Source organism: Lynx canadensis, chromosome B3 (assembly GCF_007474595.2).
Source record: "Lynx canadensis isolate LIC74 chromosome B3, mLynCan4.pri.v2, whole genome shotgun sequence".
NCBI lineage: Eukaryota > Metazoa > Chordata > Mammalia > Carnivora > Felidae > Lynx > Lynx canadensis.
This window is the reverse complement of record NC_044308.2, coordinates 16,567,421-16,582,388: the sequence shown is the minus strand read 5'-3', so window position 1 is coordinate 16,582,388 and position 14,968 is coordinate 16,567,421.

Sequence of the window (14,968 nt, the reverse complement as noted above, 5' to 3'; positions counted from 1 at the left end):
GGGAAGACCTGTCTTCATATGGTGGGAGGATCATTACGGCACCAAAATAAAGTAGGTGGAGGTATCTGTGATCCTCCCTGTTATTGTCTTTTGACCTTTCCTTGACCCTGAAATAACTTCAGCGCAGGAGCGTGCGTGCTTCTGGGGCAGGCCCGCAGTGTGCACTTCCGCGTTCCCGTTCAACCTTGACTCCCCTCGGTGTTTCTGTGGCCCCCTGAAGGAGCAGCGAAGAGTGTGCAAATGGATTTCTCCGCGCCGGATCCGGGGGGGGGGGGGGGGGCGGCAGGCTCAGCTTTTGCCAAATGTGTGGCTGTTATCTGGCGCTTGGCAAGGGCGTATGCACATCTGCCGCCCGTGACGTCTGACAGCAGAGTGCTGTCCGATTCAAGAATCCTTTCCAGAAGACGCTGTCAACACCCCCTGCTTGTCCCTCCCCATGTCCAGCTGAGTTCCCTTCTCTCTGCTCGGCTCCGAAGTGTTGATGGGTCAATCAATGTGGTGCCTGCAATTTTCTCTCCACTGGGAACCCTGATGGGGCGGCCGTGTGCCTGTGTGCATGCATGCATGTGAGCTCGCTCCTTGGTCAACACACACGCGTTTAAAGTGCTACAAGATGCTGCTGGAAAGGATTTTATCTTGTTCATTTGACCGTTGAAAGAGGCCTCGCCCGCTGCAAGTTGCTCACATACTCCAGGATAATTACAAGCATTTCAGAAAACGAGACATCAAAGTGGAGATTTTTTTGTGCAACAAGACATGCTCTGGCCATTTCAATAACTGCAATGGCATGTTTGGAAACGCCTCTAAGTGAAGTAGGTTCCTAAGAAGCCATTTTTGGGAACATATTCTTTAAAAGGAAGACTGTTCTAAACACCAAAGCTAACAATGGTGAGGGTGATCTTTGTGATGACAAGGACAGATCCATGCAATTTCCATTTCTAAAAGGCTCGAAGGTCCCTCTCAATCTCTCAGGCTCTAAACCTTGCAGGAATCTTTGTGATCTTTCTGTCCTGTACTCTCGTGGTCAGCCAGTTACTGAGATCCGTAGCGTTTCCATCTTTCATCAGTTATGGGTGGTCCGATCCTTTCTGTTGCCATCACCCGCCATCAGCCCCTCACATGTCTTTCCGAAACTTTGACAAGGGCTGTCTAACTGGCCCCCTTTCCCCCTTTATCACTCAGTTTCCAGCAATTTCCCGAGCATCCCACTACAGCTATCTATTGCTGTGTAATATACCCCCCTCCCCCAAAAATATTGGTTAAAACCGACAAACGTTCATTATCTCACACACTTTAGAGAGCAGGAGTTTGAGAGCATCTTAGCCAGGCGGTTCTGGTGCAGGGTATCTTGTGAGGTAGTAGCCAAGATGCTGAAGTCACAGTCGTCTGAAGGCCTGACTGGGGCCAGAGGACCCACTTCCAAGATGGCACACTACTATGGCTGTTGGTGGGAGGCCTCAATTTCTCACCACGCGGGCCTCTCCATACTGCTGCTCGAATGTCCTCAGGACATGGCACCTGGCTTCCCCCAGAGCAGATGGGTCCACGGAAGAGAGCAGTGGGGAAGACGCGAAGTCTTTTAACGCCTGGTCTTGGAGTCAGATATCGTTTCTCCCCCCACATGCTATTTGTCCGAAGCCAGCCCGAACTTTAGTTTAGGGGAGGGGGATTAGGTTCTGCCTGTGGAAGGGTGCCGTTTTGAAAAATTTGAGGACGTATTTTAAAGTCATTATATCCCTTATATAAATGTTGCTTTCTGTTTTTCCAAGGAAGTTAGTCTCTAAGGCTCTCCCGTGTTGGTTTATCCCAGCTGAGACAGACAAGCTGTCAGCAAAGTTACCCGGACCTGCTAGATCTTTGTTTAGATCCTCCCCAGGAACGACTTCTTTCCTATAGGATTCAGCGCAAAGTTGCCCCCCCCCCCCACCCTGGCGCCAGCCTTCAAGGCCCCCGACCATCGCGTATCCCTAAGAACATTCCATCTGCCAGCTGGGCTGGATGACTTTCTCTTTTCTGGACATGTCGTGTCTTCCCATCCTCCGCCTCCACTGATTCCCAACTCCCTCCGAACCCCTGTTTCTCCTTTATCCCTGTTTCTAGTCACCAAGCCCTGCCGATTTACTTTCTCAATTCATTTCAAAAACTGGTCCCCACCCCACTCTCCCCCCTTCCCACCTCCAGGTCAGAGGCCTGGCTTCTCACCAGCTCTCCTACAGGAGTCTCCCCTCTGGACTCTCTCCATTTCCATTGGCTTCCTCACCGATATCTAGAGTTGCAGTTGCCCCGTGATTCATCTAAAGGTCATAACTGACTGTGTTCACTCCTTGCCTAAAATCCTTCCCTGCCTTTTCGCCGAGGGCTGGCTCAAGTCCGGCTTCTGCCTGTGATACCCAAGACCCTCTGTGCCCTGTCTGCCAGCCTGCTCTCATGTCCCCATCTTGCTCTCACAGTACCAGAGCCCTTGCTGGTATAGTCACACGAGTCAGTTCCCCGCCATTGCGTCTTGCTCATGTTTTCCTTTGGCAGGTGGGATGAAGGACAGGGGAGAAAGGAAGCAGCACCATAGGAGCCCTGTGAATGTAAGGCCCAAGAGTCCAAAGATAATCTTGGGGAGCACTGAACCTTCCATCTGGCAAGGAATGGGGAGCCCCGGTTGATTTTATACAGGCCTCAGAGGACGGGGTTACATGTAGATTCTGAAGCCAAGGTGCTAATTAAACTCCCTAATGATCTTGACCTGGAAAATGAGGTCCTTTCCTGAGTCCCCTGTAAGTCTTGGCAGGGCCGGGGGTGCTGCTGTTGCTAATAACTCACAGCCGTACCTGGCAGAGTAATATCCCCAGAGGAATTTCTGCTTTTTTGCACGTTTTAAAACTCGCTTCTAAATTGGGGAAAGAAGCACTTTCTCACCCCCGTGCAAGAACCTGAATCCTTTGAGGCATTCTGTCTTGTTCTTGCCCAACACAGGCAGCATTGTGGTATGATGTGCGTGCTCGGGTAGGATGAACACAGTGGACTTTTAAAGAGATCAGCGAGGGAATTCGAGGTCCCCCACCCTTTGCTGAAGGCAAAGTAAAGCCGTCTTCTGCAGTGACCCCTTTCTCTGAGCCGCTGGATCTTGGGAGCGGTTTGATGCCTTTGCCTTCCAGTCATCCTCATGGCACCACTGTCCAGGGCCAGTTTGGATGGAACTTACTAGGCGTTCCTTCTCTTGTGGTATGTGGTGCTCATTAGACTGTTCACCAAACATGTCTCTTTCCTTACACTCTAGGCACATGTTGGATTGCCCATCCTGGCCCCTCTGTGGTTGGGTAGTGCCTGGTGATTGGTTTAGGCCAATGATTGTGCATGGACTGTGTCACCCACAGACGGGGCATTTGATTGCCAATATGTGACCCTCTAGAGCTCCCCTCCACCCCCCGCCAAACCCTTGCCCCCGCACTGGTGATCAGCACCGTTTGAGACGGTAATTGTTCACTATGCCTGGATCTCCAAGCCAGTCTTTGCAAGTATGCAAAGGACATGTGACATGATATTGAACCCACTGAGATTTTGGTATTGCTTGTTACTACAGCACAACCCAGCATATCCTGACTGATGCATAGTGTTTGCATTTTTGGCAACTTAATATTTGCCATCACTTCACTTCCATAGGTGCAGTGCCTTTGCCTTTCCTGGTTGATGCATTCCCACTCCTTGAGGAGGTTTTCTCTGATGGCCTATTGGATGGCTAGAATCTGTTATCATTTTCAAGACTGGGAAGAAAGAAGTTGTGTTCTTAATATTTTTGGCACTCAGCTCCGCCATCTGGTATTTGAGAATGACCTTGGCATTCTTCGTGAGGTTAACCTTTCCTGGCTTGGTAACAGATACCCCAGCTTTGCCCATGTCATTCTCTTGCCGAGCTTGGTTAATGTCCACAATAACTACAACTTCTTGAGTGCCAACCATGTGCCAGGCACAGAGTGGACACAATCTCTCATTCTCAGTACAGCTCTGTAAGCCAGGCCTTATATTGTTTGCATTTCTTAGATGGTAACACTGAGGGACAGTGAGGCTAAATAGTTCACCTACACTCATATTGCTAGTGGAGCCAAGGTACGGACCCGTCCCTGGAAGTAAAAGTTTTTTTGCGCCTAGCCAATTCTTTGCCAATTTCTGAGAAAGGGATAAAGGATGCCCCTTTCCTTCAGGTTGTTATCCTTGGGGATATTAACACCCTGGTATTCTGTGTTTGGTTGGGTGCTACATTTTCATTCATTCACTCACTCATTCATAAATTCATTCATTCATAAACATTACTCATTCACTCAGTCGGTAGGCTTCCTTGAGAGTCTGTTAGGTACTGGGTTTTATTTGCAGCTGGGATTTAGATGTGAGCTGGCCTGATTCCTACCCTCGATGGACTCACAGCTTTGAGGGGATAGCAATGCATATGCACACACATAGACCCACAGAAAACGTTACAGATACGCCCAGGGAAGTGTGGGCACTCTGAGGAGGTGACTCCTGGTCTGTACAAGATGTTGTATTGTGTTAGGGCTGCCTTCCTGGAGGAGATGATGCCAGAAATCATTTTGGAGGTTTTGGTCTTCTATTTGTCTTTGAGAGTCTTTTACTGTTTGCAGCTCCACTCCCCACCCGATCCCACTACATTGGTATTCTGAGGGTCAGTGTCATTATCACCAGCCATGAACCTTTCGTTTCCAAAGGTCACAATGTCAACAGCTTCTGTATTCTATCCTCTTTCCCTGGCAGGTGCTTGGCCCCCTTCCTGTTCTCCTGCCCCCATCTCTGCGTCCTCATTTCCCCCACCTCTTGCTCAGAAGGTTAGGTGGGCCCTCCTGAAGAATGATGGTATAGAATCCTAGCTCTTTGGGGGCATAAATAGATTTTCCCAAAGTTTAGCCTGTCACTTGTTCTTAATGGCTTGAGTTGGTTGCAGAACGATCCAGCAGGAAAAATGAACAGAACCTTCTGATTATGCTCTCCTCAGATGGCTGGGGTAATTTGAGCAGAAACGGCTCTACAGCTCTGGGGAAAAAAATGTAATTCTCGTGTATGAAACGCGTGAACCAGAGTTGCCATGTTCACTTCTTGTTTTTAAAGCCCCCACAGGCCAAGTCACATATCTGGGTCAGAGGGTCTATTGATTACCTGTCAGGGCCTGAGGTGTAGGTAATCAATAACACTAACCTACAGGAAAGGTGGCCTTGAATGCAGAAATTCCATCACGCTGACCATCCGTTTCTTCTGGTCTATAAGTACTTTGCAGCGAAGCCCAGACTCTTTAAACCAGAGCCACAAATGCCCCAAATCCACAGCAATGTTCCTACACGCCAAAGCTTTGGAAATGCCGCCCTTTAAATGAATCAAAGGCAGTTTGTTTCCTTGGGCTCTCATCCCTCAAACAGCCATGGGGCCTGCAGGGAGGTAGGGAAGAGGCAAAGGTTGCAACAAGAGGGTTCCTGGGAAGAGAGATGGAGAGTGATTTTTGTCAGGAGACCTTGACCTTGTATTAGTATGTAATCAGGTGCTTAAAGCAAAGCACTTAAAAACTCTTGCAAATCCATAAGACCAACAAAGGGCCCTGTGATGGAGGAGTCTGGCTTTGCCAGGATCAGCTTGTGGAACTCCTCACACGAGTGATTTTCTTTCTGGAGAGATGTGCCACACAGAGCATTGTGTGTGGGCCACGGGGGTCTCATTCAGGGTTTGTGTTGAGAAGAGCCAGTGTCCTGGGAACTGCTGTGGCTCTTGGAACCATTTACTTAGCATTCAATCCCACTTCCTAAGGGCACCCCAATTTTGTTAAGCCCCCCTTCCCCAGTACAGCTGTGGGAGGCAGGAAATGTGGTTGGGGAATCAGCATGTAGCAGTCCTCCAGCGGCTGAATGGAGTCAAATGGTGAGCATAGGACCTATGTTAGCCCAATGAAAAAAGTTCCAGCATCTGATGGAGGAGGAGTTCTCTCTGGTGCAGGATGAGAACAATCCACTGGTGGTGGTGGCCATCTTTGGACCTTCAAGGGACTGGTGTTTACATAAAGTTGACTGGGGACAGCACAGAACAATCTTTGAAGACACCATTAAGTTGACAGATCAATGTCTAACCTGGACACCCTACTATAGGAATCAACGTTCACATTTCAGAACCAGTTTAAATATGGATGGTGTGTTACATGCAGTTGAAAACATCCAAACTGGGCAGTGGCAGATACAGTGGATATAGTTTTGTCTCTGGATTTTGGCTGGGTCAGTCAGTTTGGGCCACTGAGTATGGGAAGGAAGTTTGAATTTCAGAATGTCTGAAAAAAATGGCGTGTGTTGCACATGGGGAAGCCAGTGGGGTAAATAACAGCTCTCTTGATGGATGATCTTGGTGGGCGGTGTTCCATAAAGAGGGAGCATGGGTGTTGGAAGCCATAGGCCTGGCCTGGTGAATTGTTGAGAATTGTTGAGATAGTCAAGGGTAGTCAACAATACCAGCTGCATGCTGGTGATATTAATGGTTTCTCGTTCCATGAGTGATGGGAATTGCCCTTAGTGGTGCCTTAAAATGGTGTCTTCTCTAAAGAACAGCGGAACGTCAGATAGTCAGAGACCCACCTTCCAGTGCCTTTAGCTAGCAAGGAGAACTCCACACCTGAAGCACAGGGAGAGAAGAGAAGTTTCTCAGGGGAGAAAGAAAGGGTGATAACATATCAGCTCATCCTCTCACCTAAAAATCATCAGTTAAGATCACAGATTCTGGCACTGGCCTACACAAAGTAGAATCTCCCAGGATGGGGTTTGGGAGTCTGTATTTTCAGCACATGTTCCAGGAGATTTTGGGGGGAGGGTGTAGCTAAAGTTTTGGGCTGTTGCTTTAAGGGTTCAGCAGTGACAGGAATAGCAGGGAGACTGAAGGGGACAGGAGCCTGTGTGGAAGGAAGCAGCTAATGGAATTGACTGAGAGATTAACTGTGTGTGTGAGAGAGTGTGAGTATGTGAGAATATGTATGTGTGTGAGAGAGTGTGTGTGAGTGTACATGCCTGTATGAGTGTGTGTATTGGGGGGGGTGGGTAGCAAGAGAGAGAGAAGTAACTGGAAACCAGGAGACTGAAGGAGGGAACCAACGGAAGCCCAGATGTTGGAAGAGGCGGTGAGGACAGCATTGTCCGCTGAGGAAGGAAGAGCCTCGGTGGGCCGTGGGCAGGTGGTCCTCTCTGGAGAAGCGGCCTAACAACCCCACCCCCTGGCTCCCCTTCTGTGGATGAAGAAATGGAAATGTCTGGGATTTTACTGAGCAAGACCCCTGAGCGAGCAAGTGAGGAGAAGGGGAGACTCCTCCGCCCTTCTCCACATGCACTGTTGCCCTGATGGGCCACTCTTCCCCCTTGGTGACCTGACTTCTTTGTCCTTCAAGGCTCGGGTGGGTGGCTACCTCTAGAAACCCCTTTCTGCTCCATCCCAAGGTCTAAGTTAGAGCCTTCCTCTGTGCTCTGCAGCATCGGGGCTTCTCTCTGTCCTTCCCCCTTTGACTTGTATTGCCGTTCCCTTTACTGCTGGGCCATTCAGGAGGCTGACATCTGGAAGGACAGTCACTGTTATGTGGTGGCCTCATCGGTAGGGGCCGAGTATGTGAATTGCAGTCTGGAGTCAGGGGAGGCAAACAGATACCCTTCCCTGCGGTACTGTTGATGTGGGCTCTTGTGAACCATTTGTGTGTGTGTGTGTGTGTGTGTGTGTGTGTGTGTGTGTGTGAAGAGAGACAGCATGTATTATTCCATGGTGTGTCAGCATATGTGATATGTGTACTCACAGCACCATCTACAATGTGGCACAGCCTGTCACAGTTCCATCAAACTTGGGGTTGCCTATGAAATGGGGAAGGTTAATGACCCACAGCCACAGGAGCTTGGGGGAGAGGGGATAGTGCCAACAGGGGACAGCCAAGTGCCGTCCCCATAGCAGTGTGGTACAGCTCATTGGGGTTCTGACCTGATCCATCCTGAACTTGTACAAGATACGCTCTCCCAGGTGAAGCCTGCGTCACGGATTTATTAGAGACGAACTTCTGTAAGGTGAGGAAGAGGCTCAAACAGGCTGAGCTCTCATTTCAGGCTCTAAAGCCTAACCCTACTTGTTCTAGAAATGGAAGTTCCACTGGGGGTGGCTGGCTTGAGGGGTTCCCAGGAGCTCTGGGAAGCAGCACAGGCCCTGACTTCATGGTGCTTTTTCCCAATTCTTTGTATTGTGGTAAAGTACACATGACCTTCAATTTGCTATCTTAACCGTTGGTGAGTATACAGTCCAGTGGTATAAAGTACTTCCGGGTTGTGGTACAACCATCCCTCCCACACATCTCCAGAACTCTTCTCATCTTGTAAAATTGAATCTCTGTACGTATTAAACATTAACTCCCTAACCCCTCCTTCCCTGGCACCTGGCCACCACCACCCTGCTTTCTGTCTCTGTGAACTTTGCTCCAGGGACCTCATATAAGCAGAATCGTATAGGTTTTGTCACCCTGTGATGTGTTTATTTCACTTAGCGTAAGGTCCTCAAGGTCCATCCATGGTGTAGCCTGGTGTCAGAATTTCCTTCCTCTTTTAGGCTGAATAATATTCCATTGTATGAGGAGATCACATTTTGCTTATCCAATCATCTGTTGATGGGCACTTGGGTTACACAGTGTCTTTTTTTAAAACTTTACTTATTTTGAGAGAGAGAGAGTATGAGTGTGTGTGTGGGGGGGCGGGACAGAGAGAGAGAGGGGAAAGAATCCTAAGCCGGCTCTGCACTGTCAGCACAGAGCCTGATGCGGGGCTGTAACTCACGAACCATGAGATCCTGACCTGAGCCGAAATCAAGGGGCAGAGGCTTAACTGATTGAGCCACCCAGGCGCCCTGGCACAGTGTCTTTTAAAAATATTTCCATCATTGAATGAAACTACAAGGTTGGAGTCTATACTCTCAATTACCTACACTTTTGTCTCATCAGATCATTTCCCTGGAACCCTATTCATACGGTTAATGTGGTCTCTGTGAAGGGAGGGCTTGGGAGGCAAAGACAAGCCTCAGTGTGTCTCTCACTGACATTCTTTTGGGCTGGAACCTAGGCCTTCCCTTGGGGAAGACAGTAGGCTGGAGCCGTTCCCGGTGTCTCGGGTATTTGCCCAGTGATGGAAGCTTCTGCCCAGATTTCCCATCATGTCTCCTTTCTACCCACCAGCTGATGTGTTGTGGGAGGCACTTGGTCCCTAGGTGCTGTGGCGACATGCACCTGGTCCTGAATGTGTGACCTCAGGCAGGTGATTTTACCTCTCTGAGCCCCTGTGGTCATAAAGAAAACATTACCTGATTTTTTTGGGAATCCTACATGGGTGACACATCGCACTCTGTCACACTGGTCAATCAGGCTCTCCCGACCCACCCAGGAGAGTCAGGCTGTTTCCAAAAGGCCCAGCTTCACAAAGCATTCCAAGGAATCTGTGAGTCATTCATAATGTCATTATTCAAGGGTGCAGTGAGGTCCTGAGCGCTAAATGTGGTAGCAAAACCAATGACCCAAATCTGGTTGGGTGAGAAGGACATCAGACCCACACTGCACCCACTTTAAAGACCTTCAGGGATTTCATGCTGGCCACTGGCTATCACTGATCACTGCTCAGGAGTTCAGTGCTACTGATTAATTAGGTTCAGCCAGTGTTTTGGACTAAGAGACTTACTAATTTCATAGTCTGGCCTGACGCAGCATTTGTGGAGCCTGAAGTGAGTCTGGTCACCTTAGAAGTTTCCCTGTGCTGTCCTTCTGGTGATAAGGCTCCATTTCAACACAGATGGGGCATGCACCCCATGTTAGCATGACAAACATGTAGAAACCACCAGCAAGGCCAGTGGGGTATCGGAGCCCCAGCTGGGATCCCAGCGCTAGGCCGGTGCAGTTTGGGACCCAGCAGGTGCACTAGAACATTTCTGTGGGCTCTTGCTCACACTACTGCCTTCTCCCTGGCCCTGCTGCCTTCCCCTAATGCTGTCTGGTCCCGTCCCCGCCTGATACAGCCATTTCTTTAGAGCCCGGGTCCACTCACATAGAAACAAGAGCACTATGACTAATTATAAAATCATTATATGATTAAACTCAATTAACTTCAAATAACCCTTGAAATTTGTTTAATGTCAGCCCTTGGCCCCACTTGAACTGCTAAATATTGCTTGCCTTCGAAATTCTGATGAGAAGAGCTGATTGTGCTGGGGTACCTGGCGCTCTGTGGGGCACAAGCTGTGCCCCTGAGTGGGGGGCAGGAAGTGGAAGCAGCGCTGAGGGTCCTGGGTGCAGGTGGGGGAAGGTTCGGGGGAGACAGAGGAGACGGAGTCTCGGGGAGTTGCAGCTCTACGGGGCGTTGGACAGTGAACTGTTGACAGGGAGCCCTGAGGGGCCTTGCACTTGGGCTCTGACAAGTTTGTTCAAACCTTTGACTTTGGACTTGGTGCCCGTTACAGACTGAGTTGTGTCCCCTCCTCATCCTTCTCCCCCCAAATTCACATGTTGGGGTCCCGACCCCGGTACCTCAGAGCATGACATAGGGTCTTTTATTTCTTTCTTTATTAAATGTTTTTATTTATTTTTGAGACAGAGAGAGAGACAGAGCATGAGCAGGGGAGGGGCAGAGAGAGAGGGAGACACAGAATCTGAAGCAGGCTCCAGGCTCTGAGCTGTCAGCACAGAGCCCAATGCGGGACTCGAACTCACAGACCGTGAGATCATGACCTGAGCTGAAGTCGGACGCTTAACTGATTGAGCCACCCAGGCGCCCCGGAGATAGGGTCTTTTAGGAGATAATTAAGTTAGCATGAGGTCATGAGGGTGGGAGCTAATCCAATTCAGCTGGAGTCCTTGTAGGACGAGAAGGTTAGAACACAGACACACACAGAGGAAAGACATGTGAAGACCCAGAGAGGAGAAGGTGGCCATCTACAAGCCAAGGAGCGAGGCCTCAGAAGAAACCCAGCTCGCCAACACCGTGACCTTGGCCCTGTAGCCACTGGAACTGTGAGAAATACATTTCCGTCATTGAAGTTGCCCCTATCTGTGGCACTTTGTTATGGCAGCCTTACCAAACTCAGAGTGCCTTTCACCCTCTACCAGATCCTCTACTGGATTTGGGCCACTTGTCCACTACCCAGCACCATTTTGGGGGCCACAAAGTCACCTCACTCAAGGATCTTCCCTGTCAGCCTTGAGGAAGGTAAGCCTGGAGCCCTAAGGGCAGAGGCAGGAGGCAGGTACCCCTCAGACTAACTCTGAGTAGAAAGATAAAGGGTTGTTGAAGTGATCCAGGCCCTTCGAGGGAGGGAGGCCAGGGAAATGCAAATCAAAACCACAATAAGATATTACCTCACACCTGTCAGAATGACTGTTGTCAAAAGGATGAGATAATAATTGTTGGTGAAGATGTGGAGAAAAGGGAACCCTGTGCAATGTTGATGGGGATGGGAATTGGTGCAGCCGCTATGGAAAAAACGATATGGAGGGTCCTCAAAGAATTGAAAATAGGACTCCATATGATCCAACAATCCCACTTCTGGGTGGATAGTTAAAGGAAATGAAATCAGTATCTTGAAGAGATGTCTGCACCCTTGTGAATACTGCAACATTATTCACAATAACCAGGACATGGAAACAACCTAAGTGTCCATAGATGGATGAATGGGTACAGAAAATGTATGGATATCATACGTATATACATCTCTCTATATATCTATATGTATCACATATATATGAAATATTAAATATAAAAGATTATTCAGTCTTCAAAAAGTAGATCCTGCCATATTAACAACATGGATAAACCTAGAGGACATTATGCTGAGTGGAATAAGTCAGACACAGAAAGAGAAATACTTATAATCTTACTTATATGTAGAATCTGAAAAAGTCACACTCATAGAAGCAGAGAGTGGAACGGTGGTTGCCAGGGGGTCGGGGGAATGGGGAGGTGTTGGTCAAAGCATACAAAGTTTTGGTTGTGTAGGATGAATACATTCAAGAGATCTAAGTCCACCACGGTGTCTGTAGTTAATAATACTGACTTGCATACTGGACATTTGCTAAGAGAGTAGATCTCAGGCACTCTCACAACAATAAGAATATATGGTAAATATGCGACCAGATGGGTATGTTCATTAGCTTAACCTACTAATCCTTTCACTATGTATTTGTATATCAAAACATGTCGTATGTCTTTATTTAAAAAGGAGGGGCACCTGGTTGGCTCAGTCAGTTAAGCGTCCAACTCTTGACTTCGGCTCAGGTCATGATCTTGTGGTTCATGAGTTTGAGCCCCACATGGGGCTCTGCACTGACAACATGGACCCTGCTTGGGATCCTCTATCTCCTGTCTCTCTGGTCTTCCCTAACTTGTGCTCTGTCTCTCTCTTTCTCTCTCTCTTTCTGCCTCTCTCAAAAAGAAATAAACTTACAAAAAAAAAAAAAAAAGAAAAGAAATGGGTAAGAATTGGATACATGCTTTGTGCCCTGATTTCCTCATCTGTGAAATGGGGTCGGCGTCTACCTTACAAATCCTGAGAATTGGTTGAATTAATGAAACTTATCTGTCTGGCAAACAGGGAGCTCTAAATGTTAGCAATTGTGTTAGTTTTTTTAAATTTCCTTGTCACAGATTACCACATGCTTCATGGCTTGATGAGTTGCTCACATATTAGCTCATAGTTCTGCAGGTCAGAAGTCCTGGCCAGGCATGGCTGGGTTCTCTGCACAGGGTCCGACAGGCTGAATCAGGGTTTTGGCCAGCTGTGTTCCTCTATGGAGGATCTGGGCAAGAATCTCCTCTCAAGTGCAGTCAGATTGCTGGTCAAATTCACTTCTTTACCACTATAGGAATGAGATCCCTGTTTCTTTAAGCTGACCTTCAGCTGGGGGCTGCTCTCAGCTCCTAGAGGTCACCCCCCTGCCTTGCCACACCGACTTCCATCTTCAAAGCCAGCCGCACAGATCTGCCCTTGCATTGAATCCCTTCTATGCTTTGAGGCTTTTTAAAATTTTACTTATTTCTTTCTTCATCTAAATTTTTTAAAAAGTTATTTATTTTGAAAGGGAGGGAGGGAGAGAGAGGGTGAGCAGGGGAGGGGTAGAGAGAGGGAGAGAGAATCCCAAGCAGGTTCTGCACCTGCAGAGCCTGATTGCAGGGCTCGAACTCATGAACCGTGACATCGTGACCTGAGCCGTAATCAGGAGTCAGGCACTTAACCGACTGAGTCATCCAGGTGCCCCCCAGTTTGAGGCTTTTTAGCTAAAAGGAGCCCAGTCCCATCTAAGGGCTCACCTGCTGAGGTCAGGCCCACCCAGGACAATCTCTCTTTGTTAAGGTCAACTGATTTGGAACCTTAATTGCATCTGTAAAATCCCATCACGGCTGCATGCGGATTAGTGTTTGATTGACTATCTGGGAGAATGTACAGGTATACAGGGTGGGGGGTCGGTGAGGAGAGCTTGGGGGCCATCCAGGAGCCCCACAGCAGTTCTTGTTATTTTGAGTGTATCATTCCAGCTGTCTTTGGGCAGCTCGTCTCTGTGCAGGCAAATCTGGTTTGCTTGCCTCTAAATATGTCCCCTGCATGGAGGGGCTGCAATGACATGAAAAACGAGTTCTTGAGTCATTATTGTGTGCTTCCTGCTGACCTATGGGAGGAGGTTCCTCATTTTTATTCCCAGCGCCTTTCCCCCTAGTTGATTACATCACCCCTTCTTCCTTTTAGGGGTTAATGGACCATGATAGACAGCAGTCTTTGCTGTGATTGGTCCTGGTGCCCCATAGTTTGGCTGTTCACCTGGCTTCCATTCCAAAAGAGGCCCTGTTGCCTGAGATGCTCTGGGCTCGGAGTCAGAGGCCATCGGCTGTGTCCTTACTTGCTCTCATTTATTAACCACCTGGCCTCCTTTCCTAACTTTTTTGTTTTTTGTTTTTTTAGTAGGCTCTACACCCAGTGTGGAGCTTGAACTCATGACGCTGAGATTGAGAGTCACAAGCTCCACCAGCTGAGCCAGCCAGGCGCCCTCCTTTCCTAACTTCCAAACAGGGAATAATGACCCAACTTTCAGAGCTGTCTTAAAGTTGAAAGATTTAAAAAAAAAATTTTTTTTAAGTTTATGTATTTATTTTGATTGATTGAGAGACCACAAGTACACATATGGGGGAGGGGCAGAGAGAGAGAGGGAGAGAGAGAATCTAGAGCAGACTCCACAATGTCAGCGCAGAGCCTAATGCAGGGCTCAAAATCACGAACCATGAGATCATGACCTGAGCCTAAATCAAAAGGTGGACGCTTAACCAACTGAGCCACCCAGATGTCCCTGTCTTAAGGTTTAAATGAGAGGAGTTGGGGAGCCTGGGTGGCTCATTTGGTTAAGTGTCCCTCTTTGGCTTAGCTGTCAGTGCAGAGCCCACTTTGGATCCTCTGTCCTCCTGTCTCTCTGTCCTTCCCCTGCTCTCTCTCTCTCTCAAAAAAAAAAAAAAAGAGAAAGAAAAACAAATAAATGACAGCAGTTACATGAACATATTTTGCCCATTATTAAACATCCAAACAGATACAAAGCGATGTTGTTTACCATGTAGCTTTTAAATTTTTTTAAATGTTTATTTATTTTTGAGAGAGAGCCAGAGCATGAGTGAGGGATAGGGGCAGAGAGAGAGAGAGAGAGAGAGAGAGAGAGAGAGAGAATCCAAAGCAGGCTCCAGGCTCTGAGCTGTCAGCACAGAGCCTGATGTGAGGCTCAAACCCACAAACAGTGATATCATGACCTGAGCCAAAGTCAGATGCTTAACCAACTGAGCCACCCAGGTACCCCCAGTAGATTTCATATTTGCTAAGTGAGTCATTGTTCCTTGTTTAGGAAAGTCTCTATCATTGGCAAAAATCTCTGTAACCTTCCATATTGTCCACAGTGACCATGTGGGTGAGC